Here is a 27,048-nt window from a genome sequence, read left to right as displayed (position 1 = left end):
TTTTTCTGTTTTTTTGAGATAGACCTGTATCACTATGAATTTCCCTCTTAGAACTGCTTTTGCTTCCTCCCATAAACTGTATTGTTTTTCATTTGTCTCAAGGTTTTTAAAATTTTCTCTTTTCATTTCTTTTTTGACCCTTGTTTAGTTCTTTTGAAAGATTACTTTATTGCTGAGTGGAGAATGGATTTGGGGAGTTGGTAGCAAAAATAGGTATGAGAGAGGGAGGGAGGGGAAAAGAAAAAGAAAAAAATAGGTATAAGAAGATCATTGAAAAGATTATTACAGTAATCCAGATGTGGGTTAATAGGGGCTTGGATCAAGGTAGTGATTGTAGACAGAGTAAATGGATTTTCATCAATTTTAGGAGATGGTTGAATGTTGATTTTGAGCATCATCGAGAGAGGGGGATACAGAATGACTATATCATGCAGAACTGGGTGGATGATTATATAGGGACTGGAGAAGAAACAGCATTGATTAGTATCAGAGTAGATACACTTACTGAGTTTGAGATGTCTGTGAGGTACAGAGACATGAATAGGCACTTGTATATATAGGCTTAGAACCCAAAGAGGTCTGAAGTAGATAAAAGGAAATTGGGACTTGTTAACAGATGGTTTTAAGGAAATGGTAGTGGATAGAATTCCCTTAAAAAAGAATATAAATCAGGTGCCAGAGTTTTGAACTGCGCTGCTGAGGGTGGAGTATGTGTCCTCTATGTGGTCGCCTGGATGCAGCTCGCCATGGCCGTACCCTCCCTTGAGGAGCTGGCCTCCTTCAAGTACAGCCACCTGCAGAACTTGGCCAAGAGTCTGGGCCTCCGGGCTAACCTCAGGGCAGACAAGTTGTTAAAAGCCTTGAAAGCCCACCTTAAACATGAAGCAAAAAAAGAAAACGAGAATCAGGATGGAAATCAAACTTTTGTATCATCTTTTGATGAGGCTGAGATGCAGCAGCCAAGAACAAGCTGAGAGGGAGCCGGTTGTCCATGTCACGAAAACAAGGAGAAAGTGCAGGATATAATCCACAGGAACCCTGACTCCCAGGAGGATCATTCAGAGATAAAAATAAGTGATCACACTGAATTCCAGAATCAAGAGAAGCAGGAAAACCAGGATCTCAGAACTGATGCAGAAATTCCTTCACCACCAGATGAGAACCAAGGAGAGGAGAATACGGTTTCCTCAGGAAAAAGAATAAATGGTAACGAAGATTCAAAGGTACCTTCAGAAAGAAAGAAGTCTCTCTACACAGGTGGGTTTTCTAAACCTGGAAAAAGTAAAAGAACTATAAGCACTACTCCAAACTTTAAGAAGCTTCATGAGGCTCATTTTAAGGAAATGGAGTGATCAATATATTGAGAGAAAAAAGAAACATTTTGAAGAACACATTTCATTTAATGAACTGAAGAAGTAGCCGTTCACCAAGGGAGCGGTGGTGACTCCTGTTCCTCTCCAGAGAAGGCTCCACGTGGGTTGTACTCCCACCAGCCAGCACCGCTCGCAGGGCCGGCCCCTGGGTTCTGCAGGCCTGAGCACCTTGTGTGGGAAGGGGTCCGCCACGCCTTCCGTTCTCTCAGAAACTAAAATGAATGTCAGGTTTTCAGCTGCTGTCAAAGATAATGAGCATAAGGGTAGACTCCAGCCAGAAAGTCTCTACATGTGACCATATCTGGGAGTACCCCAAAAGGCCAGGCTATGCTTGGGACATAAAAGTTAGACTACAAACGGGAATTCTGCTTCTGTTGTTACCCCATTCAAGTGGACAACTGAGGCAGCACAGACTTCAGTCTCTAGTAGGAAACCAGTGTTTGATCTCAAAGTAAGTCTGTCTGGTCCCCTCACCTATGAGCCACACAAAGGGAGGAACAATGGAAGCAACATGAGCAAAAATGAAAGGAGAAGAAAGCAAAGGTTTTGGGAGCTCAAAGAGGCCTCATTATGGCCAAAGATTAATTTTTTAACATCCTATAAATATTACTTTATTCTGAATCCTTTCTTTAGTGTAAATATTTTAATATTGTCTTCCCCACTTTAGTCAAGACTTTTTTCTGCTCTTTGTTGACTATCTATGTAGTAGGTGGGTTCTTCACATGCTACATCTCTGAAAAGATGTTACTAACCTTAAAGTGCACAAATTCTTTGAAATGGTTTTTACCTAAGTCTCTGTCCAATTCAGTTTTCTAATGAGACTCATCCTACAGATTCTTGACCTAGATTTTTAATGTCAAGTTCCTTCTGCTGACAGAACTGGAATCCTTCTAGACAGAAGCATTTACCTGATGGTAGGTAATTCTACCACAGGCTTTAGTATTAGTAGCACTTGGACCAATAACAAGCTGAGAAAGCCACCCCTTCTTCCTCTAGAAAATCGAGTGGTCTTAATGAAACAGGCAGCCACACGGGTTGGTAATGGCATAAATATTCTACCTATGTGAAGTGTTTGGTTACCTATGCATGTTTGTTCAGATCAATTGATGTAATTGCCATCTGTCACTCCATATATTCTTAAAAACTTTATAGCTCATTCTAGCCTTACTTATTTAAAAATATGCAGGGCCATACTGAAATCTAAAGATTGCTGCTTCAAGGATCAACACGCTCTGTCAGAGTTACATCTTACTTTATGAAAAAGACTAGAGTTGCTTAGCATCATAGCCATGTCTGTTGCATCTAAGTGGAGCTTCTGAGCTTTGTAGTGATTAAGATTTTCATAAATGTTTTCTCATGGTGGCCAAAAAAAAAAAAATAAATCAGATTTTTTTCTTGAGGACTGAGCACAGAAATTTCAACATTTAAGATTGTGTAGAATGAAGTAGGAGAAAATCAGAATTTTTAGTGGCAAATAAGTCATGGAGGAAAACTTTTATAAAGGATGAAAATGTGATTCACTGTAATTGAATGTTGCTAAGATGGGAAAGAAGCCAGAAAAGAGTGGGGGGCATGAGTGGGAGGTGAAGAGGAGACAATGGGAGTCCATAACTCTTTTGAGATTGTATTCATTTTGAATGTGAAGGGTTCACTATTTGAAAGTTGAGGTGTAGTGGAATATCCAGTGGAGAAGTAGTGTATATCATATGGGTGAAGCTGTGGCCCTGGAATTTGAATGAGAGGTGAGGGTTAGAGAATCTGAGTCATTTGTATGGAGATGGTAGATGAAGACTTTTAGAAGAAAAGGGAGCCAAAGATAGAACTGGGAGAGATCTATAGTTAGAAATTTTCTTTAGCTCGTCATTAAATAATATCATGCATGGTATTCATAATTTGCATAAGTAATTTTAGCATGGACTTATTTCGTCCAACTCAGTTGTTCCAAGCTTTGGCTGAGACAGTTCAGGTTTTCCTCTTCTTAAATTTGACATTGTTAAAAGCAAGATACAGAATACTCTGCTCCCAAAGTGTTGTCAAAATGAGAGCATACATACATAGTATCTAGTTTTACTGCAAGTATTTTTTTTAATTTTTATTTTATGTTAATCACCATACATTACATCATTAGTTTTTGATGTAGTGTTCCATGATTCATTGTTTGCGTATAGCACTCAGTGCGCCATTCAATACGTGCCCTCTTTGATACCCATCACCGGGCTAAGATTTTATTTATTTATTTGACAGAGACACAGCGAGAGAGGGAACACAAGCACGGGGAGCGGGAGAGGGAGAAGCAGGCTTCCCGGTTAGCAGGGAGCCCGATGCAGGACTTGATCCCAGGGCTCTGACATCATGACCTGAGCCGAAGGCAGACACTTAACGACTGAGCCACCCCAGTGCCCCTACTGCAAGTATTAAGAACCTACCAATTTGGCTAGTTTTCCAGTAGTTGGTATTTTGTGAAAGATATCACTTGTAGTTACTGGATTAGTAGTGAGTTACAATCCAGTTTTACATATACTCTTGTTATTACTCTTGGTGCATGGTAGTTGTGGTATACAAATTGTATCACCCTGTTAGTCTGCTACCTAGAATGATCCAAAAGATAAGACCCTCCTTCTAATGAATTTGTCTCTCATTTATTATCTACTTGTAGATTATGGAATATCTGAGTTAGTGTCTGATCTTTGAAATTTTTGGTATGCAATTAAGGTTGAAACTGTGATTTTGACATTGTTTCAATTTATATCAAACTGTTGGGATATATTTGTTAAGACTCTTGTTGCAAGTTAAAGCTTGCTTAAGAAAAAAAGGAGAGTTATATAAGGATACCAGGATATTTCACAGAATCCAAAGGTAGGTATTGCAGCTGTATGTCTCCGGAATAGTGTTGAAGGGTATGTAATTAATTCAGCTTAGATCAGGAGTGCACACCTGGTTAATAAACTGGTTAGGCTGATAAGTGTTCCTGGAACATGGCATTTAATCTTGCAATAAAAATTTACATGTGGGCCTGGGGTGAGAGGTGGGCAATTCTAGAATTCTCTTGGCAAATATAATCTAAAAGATATGTACTATCTAGAAATTCAAGGTATGAACTTGGGCTAATATAGAGTTAATTAATGGTTCCAGTCATGGAACAAAAATCTATGTGCTACTTTAGGGATGTTGTATATGTGAATAGTTTCCAGCCCTTTATCATATCTACACAAATTCATCTCTATGGTCTTTAGTCTTACTACTGCAGAGATGAAAATTCTACATGTTCCTTGTTTTAGTGCTAATCTCAAATCGGTTGCTGTTTTAGAGTTTCAGTATATTTGATACATCACATGTGATATCACATTTCCAAGTATTTGTTAAACTGCACTTTTTTGTTTAGTGTGTACTGTATGAAAACAACTACCTGATTCTAAAAGCTCTTGACTGAGAATTCACTGTTTGTGAACGATGCCAGATTGATATCCTGGAAATTGAAGCCTTGTGTGATGTGGGATAGCAACAATGTCCGCTTCCAGATCCTGCTCTCTTAATGTACTTTGGTCTGATCTGCAGGAATAAAGCTCTTCCCAAAGATTATTGAATTTATTTTTTCTGCCACTGTGAGTGAGAGTGTTGATATTCAAAGGTTTTTTTTTTTTTTTAAAGATTTTATTTATTTGACAGAGCGCAAGCAGTGGGGAGAGGGAGAAGCAGGCTCCCCACTGAGGGGGGAACCCGATGTGGGGCTCGATCCCGGGACCCTGGGATCATGACATGAACCAAAGGCAGATGCTTAACTGAGCCACCCAGGCGCCCCTCAAAGGGTTTTTTTAAGGATCAAATATACTTAACCTTTTCAGAAAGTTTAACTGTCGGGTTACTTTTTTGTTCTTGTATTTCTTTTCATTGTTCAGATGAGCTAATCACTTAAGATCAGTGGCCCCAATGGATTATTAATTGTATAAACAAACACTGATTGGTGTTATGGTACAAATCATACTCTTCCTTTCTCTTGTAATTCTTGCACACAGAAAGCTTTTTTTTTTAAAGATTTTTATTTATTTTTTGACAGAGAGAGAGAGACAGCGAGAGAGGGAACACAAGCAGGGGGAGTGGGAGAGGGAGAAGCAGGCTTCCTTGCCGAGCAAGGAACCCGATGTGGGGCTCGATTCCAGGACCCTGGGATCATGACCTGAGCCGAAGGCAGACGCTAAACGGCTGAGTCACCCAGGCGCCCCCACAGATAGCTTTTTGATGATAAATAATAGCTACCATTTATTGACCTCATATATATTAGATGGCAGATCGGATAAAGAGGTACTTTATATAAACTCATTCTTTTTCATCATTAAAACTATCCTGCAAAGCATAGTTTTCATATAAAGACACTGAGACTTGGAAAGGTTAAGTAACTTGCTTAAAGCAGCCCTAGCTGTTAAGTGCTAGAGCATGAATTCAAACCTGGATTTGCCAGAGCCCTGCACCAGTGCTCTTTTACCAAATTCCACTGACTACTCATAAAAAAGTTTCATCTGGATTAAACATCATAGAAGAAAGTCTATTATGTATTGGTAATGGTTGATTTAAAATTCCAGTCCCATGGACATTAAGGAGGGCATGTGATGTAATGAACATTGGGTGTTATCTAAGACTGATGAATCACTGAACTCTACCTCTGAAACTAATAATACACTATATGTTAATTAACTGAATTTAGATTGAAAAAATAGTAAAAAAAAAAAAAAAAAAAAGATTCCTTATAAGGCTATAAGGCAAAAAAAAAATTAAATAATTCCAGTCCCAGTTTTGCTAGATACTCCATTGTCATATTCATAGATACTCTTGAATCACACTTTTTCTTTTAAAAAGGTAAGTTGTGGGGCACCTGGGTGGCTCATTTGTTAGGCATCTGCCTTCGGCTCAGGTCATGATCCCAGGGTCCTAGGATCGAGCCCTGCATCGGTCTCTCTGCTCAGCCAGGAGCCTGCTTCTCCCTCTCCCGCTCTCCCTGCTTGTGTTCCCTCTCTAGCTGTCTCTGTCTCTCTCTGTGTCAAATAAATAAATAAAATCTTTTTAAAAAAAAAGAAGATAAGTTGTGGGCTGCCTGGGTGGCTCAGGTGTTTGGGCGTCTGCCTTCTTCTCAGGTCATGATCCCAGGGTCCTGGGATCGAGTCCCACATCGGGCTCCCTGCTCAGTGGGGGGCCTGCTTCTCCCTCTGCCTGCCATTCCCCCTGCTTGTGCTCTCTCTCTCTCAAATAAATGGATGAAATGTTTAAAAAAAAAAGATAAGTTGCTAAACTAATAGGAGCTATCTGAAGAATTGTGATCATGGATAGAAAGCCTTGATAAAACATAGTTTAAGTTTGAACTGTTCTTCAGTATGCAAATTCATAATTTTATTGGCATTAACAGACTTCAAAATAGTAGATACATACAAGCCTTAGCAGTCTAAGCACAACTCTGGGATCCTTTATATGGAAAAACTTCCTAGGTGGAAGTGCTTTGAAAGTTAGCTTTGAAAGTGAGTCCTTTAGTTATTTTACTGTGTATCACAAATGGTTAGTGAGCACTTACTCTGTGCCAAATACTGTGCTCTGTTTCATGAATACAGTGGTAAGACAGACAGAAGCAGTCCCTATCCTGAAAAACCTCAATAGCCTGGAAGAGAGAGAGAAACAGTTTTTTAAAATTCATAATTCAGTTGATAAGTGCTATGATAAAGGAAGTAGAAGCTATATAAGAAAGAAGGGACACCTATTTGAGACCTAGATCAGAAGGGTTTCATAGAAGATGTGATATGTAGGCTAGGATAAGGAGGAGAAGTAAATATTAGTAAAGTAACAGTGGAAGGGCACAGTATTCCAGACCTAAATAATGTATGGAGGCCTGTTTTGATAACAGTTTTATTGAGATATTATTGACATACCACAAAATTCATTCTTTTAAAGTATACATTCAGTGGTTTTCGGTATATTCACAGAATTGTGCAACCATTACCATTATCTAATTCCAGAACTTTTTTTTTTTTAAGAGAGGGAGGGGGGAGTGGGTAGAAGGAGAGGGAGAGAGAAAAATCTTAAGCAGGCTCCACGCCCAGCCTGGAGATCAAACACTCGGGGCTCGATCTCACAACCCTGAGATCATGACCTGAGCCGAAATCAAGAGTTGGATGCTTAACCAACTGAGTCACTCAGGCACCCCCAGAACATTTTTACCACACTGAAAAGAAGCCCTGTACCCATTAGTGGTTACTCCCTATTCTTTCCTCTTCCTATTTTCTGACAACCACTTATCTACTTTCTGTCTTTAAGGATTTGCCTATTCTGGACATTTCATATAAATAGAACCATACAGTATGTGGTCTTTTGTGACTGTCTTCTTTCATTTAGCATAATATTTTATTTTCTTTTCTTTTTTAAAGATTTTATTTATTTGACAAGGTTAGAGAGAGAGCACAAGCAGGGGGAATGGGAGGGGAAGAAGCAGACTCCCCGCTGAGCAGGGAACCTGAAGCGGGGCTTGATCCCAGGACACTGGAATTACGACCTGAGCTGAAGGCAGATGCCCAACTGACTGAGCAGCCAGGCGCCCCTAGAATAGTATTTTCAAGGTTCATCCAGATAATAGCATGTATTAGTATGAGCGCCTGTTTTGAGGAATAGAGATGGGCAAGATTAAATAAAAGTTCTATTGATTAGGATGACCAGTGCATAGAGTAAGAATCTGAGAATAGAGAGAAGGTGTCATACTAGAGAAGTAAGCAGAAACCAAATCAAACAGAACTATGTTTTAGAGGTATGGACTTTATTCTAAGGGCAGTAGGGTACCACTGAATGGTGTTAAGTACAAAAATATTATAATGAGTTTTGTGTTTTGCATCTGCATAGAGAATAGGCTAGATGGACACACAATGGGGCAAGGAGAATAGTTAGGAATCTTACAAAAATCTGGGCAACAGAAAAATGTGAGATATGGCAGTGGAAATGGAGAGAAGTGGATGGATTTGAGAGATTTAAAAGGCAATATTGGTAAGACTTGGTGTTAGACTGAATGTAGAGGTAGAAGGGAGAGAAGGGATAGTATCTAGAATGGTATTCAAGGCTTTGAGTTGGTCAGCAGAGTGGATAATGGTACATAGACTCATTAAGGAATTGGTTAACTAGGTGGGTTTCAGGGTGCTGATCTATAAGGAGTTATAAAATGCCACTGGAAAGTTGATGAGATGAAAAATGCATTTACCAGAACTCTTAGTAGAATAATGTATGTTGTTTAGAGGAAAACTTTGATAAGATTCCATAGAAGAAGGTAAGATCCCCTCCCTCACCAGCTTCTTGCTTGAATAATGAGATAGTTCCTAAACTGTACTCTAAGAAGCTCAAAGGCTGGTTTTATTGAGTGGGATATGCAAATTTGAAGTCAGAGCTAAATAGTTCAGTAGAGGAGGGGCGGCTATCAATGCATCTTCTTTTTTGCCTGTCCCTTTTATGGTTCTTACCCTTTCCTTTAGAATATTTATATAAGATTGGATTAAAGAGTATCAAATTGGGGTGCCTGGGTGGCTTGTTTGGTTAAGCGTCCAGCTCTTGATTTTGGCTCAGGTCATGATCTCGGTCATGAGACTGAGCCCCATGTTGGGCTCTGCTTAAGATTCTCTCTCTTCTTCTCCCTCTGTCCCTTCTTCCCTCAAAAAAAAAAAAAAAAAAAAGTATCAAATTACTAACCTGTTGCATGTATCTATTCCTATGTAATAAATTACACCAAACCATAGTGGCTTAAAACTTTAATTATTATCTCTTCTGGTTAGGAATTGGCTGGGCTCAGCTAGGTGGTTCTCACTTGGGTTTTCATGAAGCTGTAGCCAGACAGTGACTGGGTGGTGCTTGAGGCTTGCTCATCTTGAGGCTTGCTCATTCAAATATGTAAAGGTTCATGGGCAAAATCACCTACATATGGCCTTGGCCTTTCCATGTGGTCTCTCTAGCATAATTGGATTTCAAAAGTGAGTATCCCAAAAAACCGTTACCTATTACCTAGCTTTAAAAGTTATGTAGTATTCTTTCTGTTTTGCTCTATTTGTTGAGGTAGTCATGAAGTTCTGCCCATGTTTAGAGGAAGGGGACATAAATTTCACCACTCTTGTAAGAAGATCGTGTGGAATGGCAGGTACTGGAGCAGATATCTTTGCAAATATAATTTGCCACACCTAAATTAAGAGTCTTGTCTACACTAGGATAAGGAACAAAGAAAATGACTTTGGAAGATTGAATGCAATTTTGTACATACTGAGTTTAACTCCCTGTTAGACTTATTGGTGAAAATGTTAAGAAGTTTGGTTACTAAGCAGATACTGACTTTGTTCTGTGGTAAATAGTATTAATCAGAGCCAAGATAGGAAACAGTGTTTAACTGAGGATGTTTTCTAGTTTATCCTTCTTGTTTTCTTCTTATTATTTTTTTTAATCCGAGGCCAGGATTGTAGAAATTACAGATTGTTCCCTATTTAACAATGGTTTGACTTTATGATTTTTTAGACTTTAGGATCATGCAAAAGCTGTACACATTCAGTAGAAATCATACATCAAATTGTGAATTTTGATTTCTTCCCAGGCTAGTGATGTGTGGTGTGATACTGTCTTGTGATTCTGGGCAGCGGCAGTGAGCCATGGCTCCTAGGCAGCCATGTAATTGCAAGGGTAAAGAGCTAATACACTTAAAACCATTCTGTACCCATACACCCATTCTGTTTTTTACTTTCAGTACGATATGCACTGAATTACATGAGATATGCAACACTTTATTATAAAATAAGCTGTTAGATGATTTTGCCCAGCTGTAGGCTAATATAAGTGTTCTGAGCACGTTTAAGGTAAGCTAGGCTAAGCTATGATGTTTGGTAGGTTAGGTGTATTAAATGTGTTTTAGACTTAATGATATTTTCAACCTACGTTTGGTTTATTGGGACATAATTCCATCATAAGTTGAGAAAGATCTGTATTACCTTCATAAATCTCTTCTGTTATAAACATGTCCACATCAGAGATTCTTATAAATTGCTTGCATTTTATGTTTTAAACATCATCTTTATTCCTGTCATTTTCCTTATAGGTTTATTTAAAAAAAATCTTGGTTTTTAAATTTTAGATGATTCTTCTTTCTCTTTCCCCATAAATAATTAAAATTTTAATCTTCTGTTATATATCCCAGGGAGATAATCTTTTAAAATCCTTGTCTTTCCTGTTTCCTTCCTTTTTCAGTTTTCATATTCGAAAGTAAAAATTTAAGTAGCTCAGGATTTTTTTTTTTTTTATTTTATTTATTTTAGAGCGAGAGCCAGGGAGAGGAGCAGAGGGGAAGGAACAAAGGGAGATGGAGAGGGAGAGGGAAAGAATTTTATGCTGAGCCTGGAGCCTGATGTGGGGCTCCATCTTAGGACCCTGAAATCACAACCTAAGCCAAAACCAAGAGTTGGATGCTTAACTGACTGAGCCACCCAGGCACCCCTAGTTTGAGTTTTTATTAATTGAGATTCATGTATCCTCAGTTCTCTTTCCTGTTATTAACAAATAATAAACATTCATTCCAAGAAAAATTAGAACTATAGAAGATTGAAAAAAATGTAAATCACCCAAACACTACCAAGAGATTCTTTATTATATTTTGGTGTATGTTTCTTAAGACTTTGAAGTTTTGGGGCACCTGGCTGGCTCAGTCAGTGGAGTATGCAACTCTTGATCTTGGGGTTGTAGGTTTGAGCCCTATATTGGGTGTGGAGATTACTTAAAATATTTTTTTTAAAAAAGAACTTTTAAGTTTTCCCCAAATATGGAATCTTACCATTTGTTCCATTTTATAAATGGCTCCTTTCAATTGACATTTAGATTTTCCCCAATATTTTACTATTTTAACATCAGTCTAACAGTTATTCCATATTTTTTATATTTATCCAATTATTTCCTTAAGGTATATCTCTAGAATGTAATTATTATGTCAAAGTGCCTGTATTAATAGAGTAATGATAAAATTTCCCAATTATTGTGCTTGATTGGCTCAGTCAGTGGAGCATAGGATTCTTGATCTCCAGGTCATGAGTTCAGGCCCCATGTTGGCTGTGAAGCCTACTTAAAAAAAAAACAAAACAAAAAAAACCCAACCAATTATTTAAATCCTTGTCACTTTTTTTTTTTTCTCTTCCACTAGAGAAATCCCTGTTTTTGTTTCTCACATGTTTTGCTTACTGTCCCTTTCTCCTACAACACACACATTCACAAATATTTATCAGGGTGGAAGAAAGCTTCATCATGAAGTTGATTACTTAAATATGGACTTCATTAACCTCATTTGATTTATCTTTTTGTGAAACATTTCTTGAACACTCTGTACTATGCCCTGGGTTACAGAGAATGAAGACATACTCATTGTTCTCAATGAACTGACAGTTCAGTGGGGAGGTATACAGGCATATTAATAATGTAAATTAATTTGGTAAGTGCTGCCATTTTGTAGAGAGAAGACATGACATGAGTATAGGATGACTCTTCTAAAAGAGCCTGTAGAGAATCAGGGAAGGCTTCCCAGGTTGAGTTGAGAGTGAGTTTGAGTTGAAACTTGGGTAATGAAAATTAGCTAGGCAAAGAAGAGTGGCAAAAGTATCTCAATATAGGCACAGAACATGCAATGATAGAGAAGCATGATAAAGCATCTCACAAGAAATATGGGTATTTTGTATGAATGGAGCTTAGGGAAGTAGTGGGAGAACAGTTTGGAAAAGAGGCAGAGACCAAGTTCTGAAAGAATCTCTATTGCCATGCTAAAAACTATACTTCATTCTTGGGGGAAGAGATTAAGGGGATATATTCATTAGCTAGAAAAGCACAATCAATCTGGGTAGTATTTGTGGTAACAAATGAAGACCCATCGCTGACATCCAGAGGTGTGTCCGTTAAGTAGGTGAGATAGGAGGGGGATAAGGTAAGAACTGATGAGGGCTTAAAATAAGGCAGTTGTAGAAATAGAAGGAGGGAGATGCATTTAGGAGCTATTTGTTTGTCCCACTTGTCATGGGAGATGTGTTATATGCTATACTTAATTAAATCATCCTGGATATTTTGAATACCTACTATATGTGATAAGCACTGTTGGGGTCTTGGGATAAAAGGATGAACAAAGGGTTTCCTGCCTTGAGTGGCTTATCGTTTAGTGGAGTGTAAAGGGAGAAATTACCATGTAATGTGAAATGTGTTGTAGATATAAATGTATTATGAGAGCTTAGAGAACTAAGTGATCATTAATTTCACAGTAGGAGGTGACATTGAGCAGAATCTTGAAGGCATTCTGTGAAAATTTTTTTCCTTGTATCTTGAACTATATTTAAAACATTTTAGGGGTGCCTGGGTGGCTCAGTTGTTAAGTGTCTGCCTTCGGCTCAGGTCATGATCCCAGGATCCTGGGATCGAGCCCCGCATTGGGCTCCCTGCTCAGCAGGAAGCCTGCTTCTCCCTCTCCCACTCCCCCTGCTTGTGTTCCCTCTCTCGCTCTCTCTCTCTCTCTGTCAAATAAGTAAATAAAATCTCGGAAAAAAAAAAACAAAACATTTTATACTGTATTTTATGTCGTATATCTATCCTGTTACTAAATTTCTTTTGTTCCTTCCAAAAAGCAATTCCATAATGCCAAAAGGCGATGAAAAGGCTCTACCGTAAAGTGCTCATTCTGGGCAAAAAGTACTAGATTACTGTCTCTTATCTGGAAAGCATGTTTTTATGTTGAGGTGAGGGAGGCACTACTTGTTGCTTGTCTATTTATCTGTCTTCCCCTTTGTTTTTCTAAACTATTTCTCAATTTATTTGTTAGGGCATTGGCAACTTTTAAGTCTACTTTTAAGAAAGAATACCATATTGGGACGCCTGGGTGGCTCAGTCTGTTAAGCGTCTGCCTTAAGCTCATGTCAATGATCCCAGGGTCTCCTTCCTCAGCAGGGAGCCTGCTTCTCCCTCTGCCTGCTGTTCTGTCTGCTTGTGCCCCCCCCAACAAATAAATAAATAAAATATTTTTAAAAAATAAGAAAGAATACCATATTATATTCCATTATGTGTTAGTTCTCGAAGATAAGAATGGAAACTTGTGGCTAAATAGGATGGATTGATCCCCCTCCCCCACACACTTATTTTCTTTCTTCCCTAAAACTCCACTGAATGATAGGAAGAAACAACAGAAAAGGAAACAACATTGGATGGGAGGTTTCAATGAATGGAAAAAGTAAAATATAAGTCTTAGAACTAAAGAAGTAATAAATTGTGGAGAGAGATGTGATGAGAAGCAAGTCTACACCCCCACAGTACCTTAGAGAAACTTGTGGAGGCTCTAGGAATCTCTAAAGGCTTAGGTGAGATGTAGTGCTGAAAAAGAAATTGGTTGGAAGTCTGTACAAGGAGTGGTTAGATATGCTGGTATTCTACCCTAGTTTATGTAGCCAAGTAATGTTGTTATTTGTCCTGCAGGAAACTTAAAGGTTTATTTTTTGGAAGAATTGAATTATGAAAGCTTTGAGTTAAGGGATTCCAGGCATATCAAAAGTTAGGAATGAGGTACAGTGTTGAAAGTAGATTGACTAAGGGAAATGTAGTGTGAAGTCACAAATGTAAAGTTGAGAGCAGTCTCCTCCTCGTGTGATTTTCCTCTAGACACATTTAAGCTTCTTGGGGGAACGTATGGAGTTAGGTAGGCAGTTGGATTTAATCAGACTTAAGGCTTTGCCAGCTGAGGCTAAAGGTCAGAGGGATAAAATTCCAGAAGAAAAACCTGTGATGTTTGAGACAGTTACATAATATTATTGGACTTGCCTCATACATCAAAATAGATACAGACATACAGGATTTGACTTTGAATCTATAGAATTAATTTTATTTATTAAAAAAAATCTTCAGTTAAATAGTTTAATTAGAGGTGAGGACCTTACTTTTGCCTTATTCATTTTGACCTTGGTACTTCTACCTCATATAGCCATTTCCTATTTCTGATATGATTAATTCCTTATTTGGTAGATGTAAGCCTGTTTCTTAGTATCAACAGCACCTCTCATTTAGAAAATGTAACAAATACATATTTTTTTCAAGTTCTCAAGATAGGAAAATCTTTCACCAGTGATTTTCATTCCATATTTTTTTTTTTTTAAAGATTTTATTTATTTATTTGACAGAGAGACAGCGCGAGAGAGAACACAAGCAGGGGGAGTGGGAGAGGGAGAAGCAGGCTTCCTGCCGAGCAGGGAGCCCGATGCAGAGCTCTATGCGGGGCTCGATCCCGGGACCCTGGGATCATGACCTGAGCCAAAGGCAGACTCTTAACGACTGAGCCACCCAGGTGCCCCCATTCCATATTTTTTATTGGTCTCTGGAAACTTGAATTTTAGCTTTTTCCTTATTATTTTTTAGTAAGTACGTCATTTTCACATCAGATAGTGAATTATATTTGCAATAATGCCAGGAAAATTTATTTTAGTGCCTATTATCTTTAAAATTAAGTGATGTTCATTAGATCATATCTAAGATACTTTCCTGTTCTGAAAATGCTATGATTATATGTTAGGTATTTTATATGGATAATGTGAGATTCTTTTTTTTTTTTTAAGATTTGTTTATTTATTTGAGAGAGAATGAGAGAGAGAGCGCACATGAGAGGGGGGAGGGTCAGAGGGAGAAGCAGACTCCCCGCTGAGCAGGGAGCCCGATGTGGGACTCGATTCTGGGACTCCAGGATCATGACCTGAGCCGAAGGCAGTTGCCCAACCAACCGAGCCACGCAGGCACCAAGATAATGTGAGATTCTTATTTTATTCTGATTACAATTACTAATCTTGTTCAAGGCTAAATTAGGCTCTTAAAGAGTTTCAGGTTATCTCTGAGCAGCTTCAGAGGTATTTAAATTGGACTACTGTAACTTCATGGATATTGTCATATATTCAGAAGGAAATAACATTTGAGGAAGCTTTGGCAGCTTTGTTTTTTGCATACCCCTGACAGTAAAGGTTAATATTGGGCTAATAGATCCATTGTTTCTAAACAGTGGAAGAGGACTGGAATCATAAAAGATTCCATTTGGAGGAAAAACGGTTGTTTGGCAATAAAAATCTCAACGGGAAGCCTCTGAATCTCAGTTTAAGGATTCTGTATGGGGGGTGGACAGGAAAAAAAAAAATTCCACATTCTAGTGAAGTAGCAGTTTTACTAGCTTTGGATTCTTGGAGGGCCTATTGTAATACAAAATAAGTGGTATTTTTGTGAATTAACATAGTTAAAACCATTGGGAAGAAAGTGCCTGCCTTTGATGTTTCACTTCGTATTTTCCATTGAAAATAAGAAATGTTAGGGGCGTTTGGGTGGCTCAGATGGTTAAGCATCTGCCTTCAGCTCTGGTCATGATCCCAGGGTCCTGGGATCGAGCCCCATGTCAGGCTTCCTGCTCAGCGGGAAGTCTGCTTCTCCCTCTCCCTCTACTGCTCACCCTGCTTGTACTCTCTCACTCTTTCTGTTGAATAAATAAATAAAATCTTTAAAAAAAAAAGAAAAGAAATGTTAAAAAATTCTTAACTGTTATTGAAATGTTTAACTTTTGGCCTTCTTACACAATAAAATGTGTCTGCTACATTTCATGCTGGCCAGGTCTTTGATTCTGAAGATGTAATTTATTATTTAAGCCCATAGCTTTCATTTGTTTGGCTATGATGGGTTTATATGAAGAAAATTAGGACTTACTGCTTTAGCAAATGTAATGAGCGATGTGTTTTTTTTCTCTTCAGGATCAAACAGAGCATACTGAATCAGCAGGACTGGCTGGTGGTGCGGCAAGCATCATGAGTAAGCACAGGGAGGTCTGTTCCTTATCACGTGTGTAAGGGGAAAAAGGTAAGAAAACCAGTGTTCTGTTTCTATTAGAGATTGAATTTAAGAAAACAACTAAGTCTATAGAAAATAATGCTCATGTATGTATGCTGCTGGCTTCATTTTTAACATTGTCTCTTGTTAAATCAGGAGTGTGGTTTTAAAAAAAGACTTAAATCCAGAGCAAAGGGTATTTTTAAATAACTGTTGAATTATGTCAAAAATTCTAATTTCTCCTGCCAGTGCTTGGCTTTTTCCTTTTGGAGTCAACTTCCACTTTGAGGATAGAAAGGTAATTTCAGCATGAAAAAGAACATGGATTTGAGCAATATTGTTAAGAGAAAAAAAATCCAATTAATCTTATTTCTATTTCTTAGTCATCATGTAAGAGTTAAACAATTAAAGCTAATTTGGGGGCAGGGAATCAGAAATATAGATTTAATTAAATTATTTTACTTTGTATTTTTAGACTAATTGTGAAGAGCAATAATTTCCAGCAGAAAATTGGAAGTATTTTACTAATTCTTGTAGAGCAGGAATCATTGATTTTTTTTTTTCCTGACTAGGAATCATGTGATTTCTTTCAGGGCTTACAATTACTGAAGGGGTAGAAAATGGTGGTGGGGGTGGAGGGTATGTGGGTGAGATTAGTTTCAGAAACTGATTATGCCATTCACTAATGGCATGTTGCATACTCTGGTTGAGTTCTTTGATTTTTTCATGTAAGCTTTGAGGATAGAGGGATGGGCCTGACAGTGTGTGATAGGAGACTGAGCTCTTTCTCTCTTCAGTTGAGAGTGGAGCGGAGTGGCACTCAGTAGTGCCTTCCCCATCAAAACTTTTGGGCCTGCAGCTGGAAGAGTATTTCTTGTACCCTAGCTACCTCATGTGAGGGTGTGTGAAGGGAGTGCCCTTTTCTGCCTTTACTGGGCGAAATTTTATTCTTCAGGCATTAATTACCTCTTTAGGAAGTTTTCAACCCACTGCAAAAACTATCAACAATAATAAATAGTAAATAATAAGGGGTAATCAGTTATTAGAATATTTGTCATAGTAGCTCAGAAATACACCCCCGCCTCAGTCTGATTTAGCTTCACCTCTTCCTTGGCTTCGTAGCACTCAGTGCATTTATCAGTTGACACAGTGTTTTATATTTTAAGTTTACTCATCCATCTCCCCTATGAGACATTAGGCACTGTTAGGTCAGGGACATTGTCTTATTTGTCATTGTAATCTAATGACTAGGACAGTGCCTGGAACATAGTAGATGCTCAGTAATGTTTGGTACATGGATATACACATGTTCATTGTAATTAGTAGATAGCATAAAGAGGAAGTACCAGTGAAGAAAACATAAAAGGAGCAATCAGATCAGTGCTTTAAAAGTGGGACCCCCTAAGACTGAGATTCAAGAGAGTGTCCAAAAGGACTCTTGTCAATAGAATAAAAAAGAAGAGGTCTAGAAGCCCAACAACAAATGAAGAGGTCCTCAGGAAGGAGCTGTACTAAATTAAGTAATTATATGTCTTTTTTGAGATATACAGGTATAATATTTAGTGACTTCTATTTTGAATAAGAGTTGGATGCTTTTATAAGAAGACAAGTAAAGAATCCTGACATAAGGGGCACCTGGCTGGCTCAGTTGGTGGAGCATATGACTCCTGATCTCAGGGTCGTGAGTTCAAGCCCCACATTAGGTGTGGAGTCTACTTAAAATTAATTAATTAATTTAAAAATGAATCCTGACATAGGATTTAAACCTATTTAAATAGAGGATTCTGGGAGACCCAGCTTATGCAGTGAGAAGACTGCCCCTCTCCCAAGTCCTCAGGAGACCACAGGTTATTCTTTGGAAGATGAAACTGAAGATGCTCAAGACTTGGGGACACTAAACATAACAGATCAGGGATGAGGCACCATAGGAAAGCCGAGGGATTAAGGGAAATCCTTTATATTGAAAAGTGAGACCCTTCCCCTCACTCCTTCCTCTACTTTTCTTTCAGAAGGTAATTGTCTGGTATTTTATCTTTTTCCTCCCTTATAGAAGATTATATGAGTCCTCTCCGGAGTCTAAAGAAAAGACTTATCTATACTGGCATTTAGAGGTCTCCCAATGAGATAGCTGTGTTCCTACCTGATCAACATGCAGTGGAAGCCTCCTGGTTGAGAAGCCAAGTATGCAGATCTTGCAGTTGGCTTTTAGTAGTTCCATTTATTCAATAAATAGGCATTTGGGGAAAGCATCCAATGAGAAAGACAGAGAGCAAAAGTACAAAAGAGGAACTTGAAGGAAATAATACTGGAAATAGAAGAAAGTTTGAGGGAAAAAACCCAAAAAACAATAGGTAATTAGTAAGTGCATCAGACAGGTAAGAGAAGAAATTATATTCATGAAATAAGATGCCGTAAAAATCATTAGAAAAAGAAAGTGCTCTGGAAATTTAAAATATGATAGACACTTTTGGTGCATTTAAAAAAATTTAAACTATCTCAAGCTTATAGAAAAGTCACAAGTACAAAGAACTTTTTTTCTCTGAACCATTTGAGAGTAAGTTGCTAGCTGCTGCATGCCCCATCCCCTTTGAAACTGTGTTTCTGGCAAACAAGGACATTCTGCTACATAACCACAATACATTCATCAAAATCAGGAAATTAATTTTGATTCATTACTACCATCTAATTCTCAGATCTTATTCAAGTTTTGCCAGATGTACAAATAATGTCCTTTATATCAAGAGGATCTAGTTTAGAATCACGTGTTGCTTTAGTTGTCATGTTTCTGTAGTCTCCTTCCATTTGGAACAGTTTTGCAGTCTTTGACTCTTTTGACCTTGTCACTTTTGAAGATTGCAGACCAGTTATTTTGTAGAATGTTCCTTAGTTTTGGTTTGTCTGATGTTTCCTCCTGACTAGATTCAGGTTATGCATTTTTGCGGGAATATCACAGAAATGGTGCTATTTTTGTTTTTAATTAATACATTTTATTTTTTTAGAGCAGTTTTAGGTTCATAGCAAAATGGAGCATAAATTAAAGGTCGTTTCCATAACCCTCTGACTGCCCCCACCCCCTGCCTCACTTCTCCCAATATTGACATTGCTGTGTCCTTTTCATTGCAGCCTATCAAAGAGCACAGATTTCCATTTGTCACATTACTGATGATGCTCACTTTGATACTTGTGTAAGGTGGTGTCTGCCAGGCTTTGCTGCTCAAGTTACTCTTTTTTTGCTTTGGTAATTAGTATTTTCGTGGAGAGGAACTTTGAAGCTATGTAAATATCCCTTCTTCATCATACTTGGGACTCATTCATTCATATTGCAAAGACTCATGGTTCTCTTTTTTATTCACTGGGCTATAATCCATTGCTATCTTTATTTATTTTGATTTTCTTATTTAGCCTGTGGGAACTCCTTCAGGCTGGTTTCTTTGTCCTTTTGACATGTACCCATCATTCTTGGAGCATATACTTGCTTTCCAGCGCACAAGATACTCAAGATTGTTCTTTTTTTTTAAATTGAAATATAATTCACATACCATAAAATTCATTCTTTTAAAGTGTGTAGAGTCCAATGGTTTTTATATATTTACAGAGCTGGGCAGTCATCACCACTGTGTAGTTCCAGAACATTTTTATCATCCCAAAAAGAAATCTGATATCCATTAGTAGTCACTTCCTGTTTCCCTCCCAGTTCCCCCAAGCACCTGACAATCATGAATTAATTTTCTGTTTCTATGGATTTGCCTATTCTGGATAGTCCATACAAATGGAATCATATATAGCTTTTTGTGTCTGCTTCTTTACCTTAGTATATCCAAAATTTATTCATGTTGTAGTATACAGCAGTACGTCATCTATTTTTATTGCCCTATAATATCCCACTTTGTTGATATACCATCCCACACTTTATTCATCCATTTATCAGTTGATATATATTTGGGTTGTTTCCACCTTTTGGCTGTTGTGAATGATGTTGCTTTGAGCATTTGGGGATGAGTTTTTGTGTGAATATGTTTTCATTTCTCTTGGATATAAACCTAGGAGTGGAATAGCTATGCCATAAGGTAACACTGTTTAACTTTTTGAGGAACTGCCAAACTGTTTCCCAAAGTTGCAACATCATTTTACTTTCCTTCTAGTAATGTGTGAGAGCTCATATTTCCCTACATCCTCATCAAAGCTCTTGTATTTTTTCTACTCCAGCTGTGGAATTGGCCATTTCCCCGTGGAGCCCTCCTTCCTTTCAGTGGATAACAATACTTAGGAACAAATCTGGTGTGAGGTATATGCTCTTTGCTACTTGAAGTAGAGATGGAGTTTTGCTGCTCCAAGATCCTGTGCACAAAGCTAGAAAATATACCTGTGTGTGTGTGCAGACACACACATTTACATCTATATCTATTGTGCGCGGACACACACACATTTACATCTGTATCTGTTGCTGTAAGTGTCTGTGTTCCTTGAAGTCTATGAGTTCATACTGATCTCGAATTCCAAACCAACACTGCGGGGTTCTTTCTGGTTTTCACCTTTTGTGCATTTAACTCTCTTCTCTAACAGTGAGAAACCTTGCTCCTGTTGCCCTTCATGTAGTCACTTAATTTGATCCATCTCTACATGTAAACCGATCTCCTATCACCTTCTCCTTCCCCTGGCCCTTCTCATCCTGCTCAGGCTCTGACCTGCCACTCTGTACTGCACTCCTATATCTCCTCCTCACCCCTCCTGCATGTGGACTCTTCTCATCCCCAAGCCAGACCATCCCCTTCATGTGGATGCCTTCCTCACCTCTCTTGGGCTCTGACACCCCATGCTGCACTGTCCTTCTGCACAGACGGCTTCCTCACCCTGCTGGGTCTTTGACACCTTATGTTGGGCTATTGTAACACAAGGACATCTATTTTACCACACTTGGGCTCTGACTCCCCCTTACACAGATGCTCTCTTCATCCTGCTCCCATGTCTACTGAATTTTTCATAACTTTTTCCCTTTTATTATTTTTTTTTCAACTTTTTATTTTGTAGTAATTATAGACCCCCAGGAAGTTGTAAAAGTAGTATAAAGAGTTCCTATGTACCCTTCATTTACCCAGTTTTTCTCATTGGTTACATCTTGCATAACTATAGAAAACATAAAAACCAGGAAATTGACATTTTATTTATCCATTCATCAATTGATAGATATTTAGTTGTTAGCACCTTTTGGCTGTTATGAATAAAGCTGCTGTGCGCATATTCATGAATGTGTATCTCTCCCATTTGTCACATGTAGATTTGTGTAACCACCATTGCAGTTGAAGCTATAACACAATTCTATCACCACAGAGATCTTCCTTGTATTTTTTCTTTATAGTCACGTGCACCCTCCTCTCCCTGCTTTCTCATATTTAATGACTTTTTTTTTTTTTTTAAAGATTTTATTTATTTATTTGAGAGAGAGAGAGAGCACATGAGAGGGGGGAGGGTCAGAGGGAGAAGCAGACTCCCCGCCGAGGAGGGAGCCCGATGCGGGACTCGATCCCGGGACTCCAGGACCATGACCTGAGCCGAAGGCAGTCGCTCAACCAACTGAGCCACCCAGGCGCCCCATATTTAATGACTTTTTAAAATTAAAAACATTATTATTACAAGTCACAGGAAGAGCTGAGTAAGCATAGAGATAAACCATGTTATAGTCAGGAATAGAAAGACTTAATATCATTCCCAATCATGAGTGAGGGGCAAGGTAGGAATTCTAATTTCTGAAAGTTGATTTTATTGGCATTCTGTTCCATCCTGTTCCATTACTGAGTCTTGGAGCCACTTGGGATAGTTTTTTTCCCAGCTCCTGGCTTTATTCAGAGAGCCCAGTATGGCCCCTTCCACTGCAGAAGCTTCTGTTAAGTTTGCAGCCAGTAATTCCCATCCTCCCTGCTAGCTTCTGAATCCTAGGTCTGTTGCTGTCTAGTTTTGTAACCCCTGTGGACTGACATCCTTGAGTTTTCACTCATTGCTCTGGCTTGTTTGCTTCTTGGTTTATGTATATTTCCCTTTCTTGCTTTTGAATTTGTATAAACTATTTTAAAATAATCTATTTTTTCTAGAATTTCTATATTCAGAGTGAAAAGGAATGCTTCCTACCACCAGCTCAGTATTCTGTTTTTCTTTTGAAAAATTTTAAGCCGGGCGCCTGGGTGGCTCAGATGGTTAAGCGTCTGCCTTCGGCTCAGGTCATGATCCCAGGGTCCTGGGATCGAGTCCCGCATCGGGCTCCCTGCTAGGCGGGGAGCCTGCTTCTCCCTCTGCCTCTGCCTCTCTCTCTCTCTCTCTGACTCTCATGAATAAATAAATAAAACATTTAAAAAAAAAATTTTAAGCCTATAGAAAAATTGAAAAATAATACAATAAAGACCCATATATCCTTTACCTAGATTCATCAGTTTTTACCATTTTGCTTCTTTTTTGAACACCTCTCTTCCTCTCTCCCTCCTTTCTCTTTTTCCTCCCCTCCCCACACTCATACACACGTTCATATATTTTTCTTTTTCTGAATCATTTGAAAGTTAAATACAGATAATACATGGGGCACCTGGGTGGCTCAGTCATTAAGCATCTGCCTTTGGCTCAGGTCATGATCCCAGGGTCCTGGAATCAAGCCCCGCTTCTGGCTCCTGCTCAATGGGAAGCCTGCTTCTCCTTCTCCCACTCCCCCTGCTTGTGTTCCCTCTCTCGCTGTCTCTCTCTGTCAAATAAATAAAATCTTAAAAAAAAAATACAGATAATACAATACTTCTTCCCTAAATAGTTGAGCAGACATTTCTGAAGAGTAAGGACATTCTCCTACAAAATCAAAATACCATTATCACATCTAAGAAAAAGATTATTAATATTGTTTCACCCAATATATAGTCCAGATTTCTTGGATTGTCCTCTAAATGTGATTTTTTGCTGTGTACATATATGTGTGTGTTTTCTTGATCTAGGACCCCATCAGTGTTCGTGCATGGCATTTAGTTATTTAATCTCTTTAGTCTCTTTTAATTGGAGTGATGGTGTGTTTTTTTTTTTTTTTTAAGATTTTATTTATTTATTTGTCAGAGAAAGAGAGCAGAAGCAGGGAGAGCTGCAGGCAGAACAGGCAGAGCAGGCAGAGGGAGAAGCAGGCTCCCGACTGAGCAAGGAGCCCGATGCGGAACTCGATCCCAGGACCGTGGGATCATGACCTGAGCCAAAGGCAGATGCTTAACCAACTGAGCCGCCCAGGCATCCCTGGAATGATGGTTTTTATAACACTGAATTTTTTGGAAAGTTCAAAACAGTTGTCTTAATGGAATGCCTTACATTCTAGATTTGTCAAATTGTTTCTTCAGGATTCAATTAAGGTTAAACATTTTTGGCGAGAATACTGTGTTGGTAATGTCTTAAACTTCTCATTGCATCACATCAAGAGATGCATCATGTTAAACTTTTTAACATGTTAAACTATATTTAACTATTGTTAAACAATTGGTGATGCTAAGTTTGATCGTTTGGTTTAGGTAGTGATTTTTTACTTTTTTCTATAAACATATATTTTCTCCTTTGTGATTAATTATCTGTGGACTACTACTTTGAGACACTGTGAATATTTTCTTCCCCAATAGCCATTTATCTAAAGGCTTTAGCATTCATTTTTGATGCTGGCCTGAATCATTAATTATCATCGGAGTTCAGTACAGCTTCTTGACCAGCTGTTTATACAATAGTCCCTGCTTATTTATTGGGGATATGTTCCAAGACTCCCAGTGGTGCCTAAAATTACGTATAGTACCAAAACCTATATACTGTTTTTTCCTATACATACATTACCTATACATATGATAAAGTTTAATTTCTAATTTAGACCAAGTAAGAGATTAACAGCAGTAACTAATAATAAAATGAACAATTATAACAATATACTGCAATAAGATTTATGTGAATGTGCTATAGGGCTTCCCATTGCTTAAAGTAATACAATACCTTTCTCAGACTGGCATTCCAAGGCTTGCATAATATGATGCCTATCTACCTTTCCAACTGTGTCCTAATGTTAACTATATAAATAAATTCTTGATCCAGTTTCACTGATCCCTCAATAATTGCCCACCCTAGGTAACTCCTTGTATGTCTCTCCCTGTTTGAAATTTCACTTCTATATCTTGCCATCTGGAATATCTGTTAAAATTTTTCCATCCTTCTGGACCCAGCTCAGATCCATAAATAAAGCCTTCCTTGACCATCCAGATGGTGGTCCTGCCCATTTCTTGAACTTTTATAGTACTTACTCTGTAGCACTTATCTGTTAATTTCAACCGACAAATTAATCAAGTAGTACTTTGTGTCTCTTGTACTGTGTTGTTATTAAAATCATTTATTATATTAATTTTCTTATTTAGCATTGTTTACCATTAATTAAGTTATAAGTTTCTGATGTTAAGGATGATATCTGAGAATTCAACTGATTATAATACCCTGCATACAGTAGATGCACAATAAATATGTTGGATCCAATTATTTATTAATATTTTATATATAATGACTATGAAATGCTGAGTATTGTAGGTGTATATTAAATGTGCTAGATTGTGTGTTGTGAGAAATTTCATTCATGCTCTTAGCATTAGAAAGTTTAAATATGCAGTTTTTATCAAAATAAAATGGCATGTATATGAACATGATTTTGAACTATAAATCATGACACACAAAAGATAGATTTAAGAAAAACTATTAAGGGATTATTATGCAGCCTATTTGTCTACCTAAACTTAAATTATTTAACAGGAGCCAATCAATAAATAAAAGTTGATTGAATGAATAATCATGAGGAAATACTTGAATAAATCCATAAAGTCCCCTGAGCTTTTCTTTTTAAATTGGTAAAATGAAAGAAATAATATTCACACTTTTATATGTCTCAGAGGAGAAACACTATAAGTCAAAGAAAATTCACCACATTTTATATTTACCTTAAATTTTGTAATAGCAGGATAGTACATTTTTTATTTTTCCTCTTCTTAACGTTTTCCTTACTCAGACATTTTAGGGGAATTGTGATATTATCTCCCCTCGATCTGTCTCCCTGTATGCCAGTAAGAAGCCAAACAGAATTTTCAGTTTGGGAAGAACATTTTGAGAAATTAAGGAGATAGATAAGTATGGGGATCATTATAATAGAGGGGAAAAAATGGGATAGTATTTACTGAACAACTACTGTATGCTCTTGGCATTCTGTTAAGTGGGTGACACACCTAGTATATGTGCCCACAGAATGCTTTTAGATGAATTAACACCAAGAAAGACTTAGAAATGGTGCTTGAAAAAAAAGAGGTTTAAAAAGAAAAACCAAGGGGTGTTTGCCTGGCTTAGTCAGTAAAGCGTTCGACTTGATCTCTGGGTCTTGAGTTCGAGCACAATGTCGGGTGTGGAGATTATTTCAAAAAGAATCTATTAAAAAGAATGACCAAATCAGAATCATTGTTAACATTTTGGAACTGATATCCCGCATCCCCATGCTTGCTTGAACTTTCTTGTTCCATTTGGGAACAATTCTTTAAAAGCTTTCTTTTCGGGGCACCTGGGTGGCTCAGTCGGTTAAGTGGCTGCCTTCAGCTCAGGTCATGATCCCAGGGTCCTGGGATCGAGTCCTGCATCGGGCTCTCTGTTCAGCGGGGAGCCTGCTTCTCCCTGTCCCTTTGCCTGCTGCTTCCCCTGCTTGTGCTCTCTCACTCTGTCAACTAAATAAATAAAATCTTTAAAAATAAATAAATAGAATAAAAGCTTTCTTTTCAAATAGAAATGTAGTTTTATCTCAAAGAAATGATTTCTCTCTCGACATCTGGACTTTATCTTTTGAAACATATCCTATTCAAATGCACCAAGTTTGTCTTCTGTAATTATATTTTGATTATTGTCAGCTTACAGGTTTCTAGACTTTATTAGCTTCAAGATCTTAGAATACGTCTAGTGGGATGATAAATTTTATAGTGTACCATGGTCTGAATAGATTTATAAGAGATTTTATTCTTATATATTTAAGATGTATAAATTATATAAATATTTTTTATGCATAAATCTATATGTATTTTTCACTTTTTTCCAGTTTATTGAGATATAATTGACAACATTGTATTAGTTTAGGGTGAACAACATAATGATTTGATATATGTATATATTGGTAATAATTACCACAATAAGTTTAGTTAATGTCGATCACTTCACACATAGTTGTGGTATGTGTATTTTCATTTTTTTTAATTTTTATTTATTTTAATTTTTATTTTTTTAAAGATTTTTATTTGAGAGAGAGAATGAGAGAGAGAGAGAGAGCACATGAGAGGGGGGAGGGTCAGAGGGAAAAGCAGACTCCCTGCTGAGCAGGGAGCCTGATGCGGGACTCGATCCTGGGACTCCAGGATCATGACCTGAGCCGAAGGCAGGCGCTTAACCAACTGAGCCACCCAGGCACCCTCATTTCTTTTTTTTAAAGATTTTATTTATTTACTTGACAGAGAGAGACACAGCGAGAGAGGGAACACAAGCAGGGGGAATGGGAGAGGGAGAAGCAGGCTTCCTGCTGAGCAGGGAGCCCGATGCGGGGCTCGATCCCAGGACCCTGGGACCATGACCTGAGCCGAAGGCAGACGCTTAACGACTGAGCCACCCAGGTGCCCCTGTATTTTCATTTTTTAAAATAAATACCTAGCAGAGGAATTGCTGAATCATGTGGTAGTTCTATATTTAATTTTTTGAGGAACCTCCATACTCTTTTTTCATACAGTTTGCATTCCCACCAACAGGGTACAAGGGTCCCTTTTTCTCT

General features: G+C 38.0%; 1 protein-coding gene and 1 pseudogene across 2 annotated transcripts in view; both read left to right on the top strand.

Moving 5' to 3' along the window:
- The window catches only part of ZFYVE9 (zinc finger FYVE-type containing 9), a 179,794-nt gene that overhangs the window by 40,517 nt on the left and 112,229 nt on the right, over positions 1 to 27,048 (top strand). For both annotated transcript variants that reach the window (XM_032429028.1, XM_032429019.1), the window contains exon 2: positions 16,151 to 16,256. The gene's annotated coding sequence lies outside the window, so the exon portion shown is untranslated. The remainder of the gene's footprint in view (positions 1 to 16,150; positions 16,257 to 27,048) is intronic.
- LOC116647574 lies at positions 88 to 3,436 on the top strand (annotated as a pseudogene).

Source organism: Phoca vitulina, unplaced genomic scaffold (assembly GCF_004348235.1).
Source record: "Phoca vitulina isolate PV1807 unplaced genomic scaffold, GSC_HSeal_1.0 scaffold2, whole genome shotgun sequence".
NCBI lineage: Eukaryota > Metazoa > Chordata > Mammalia > Carnivora > Phocidae > Phoca > Phoca vitulina.
The sequence above is the reverse complement of the archived record's forward strand: the minus strand, read 5'-3'. Positions and strand labels throughout refer to the sequence as shown.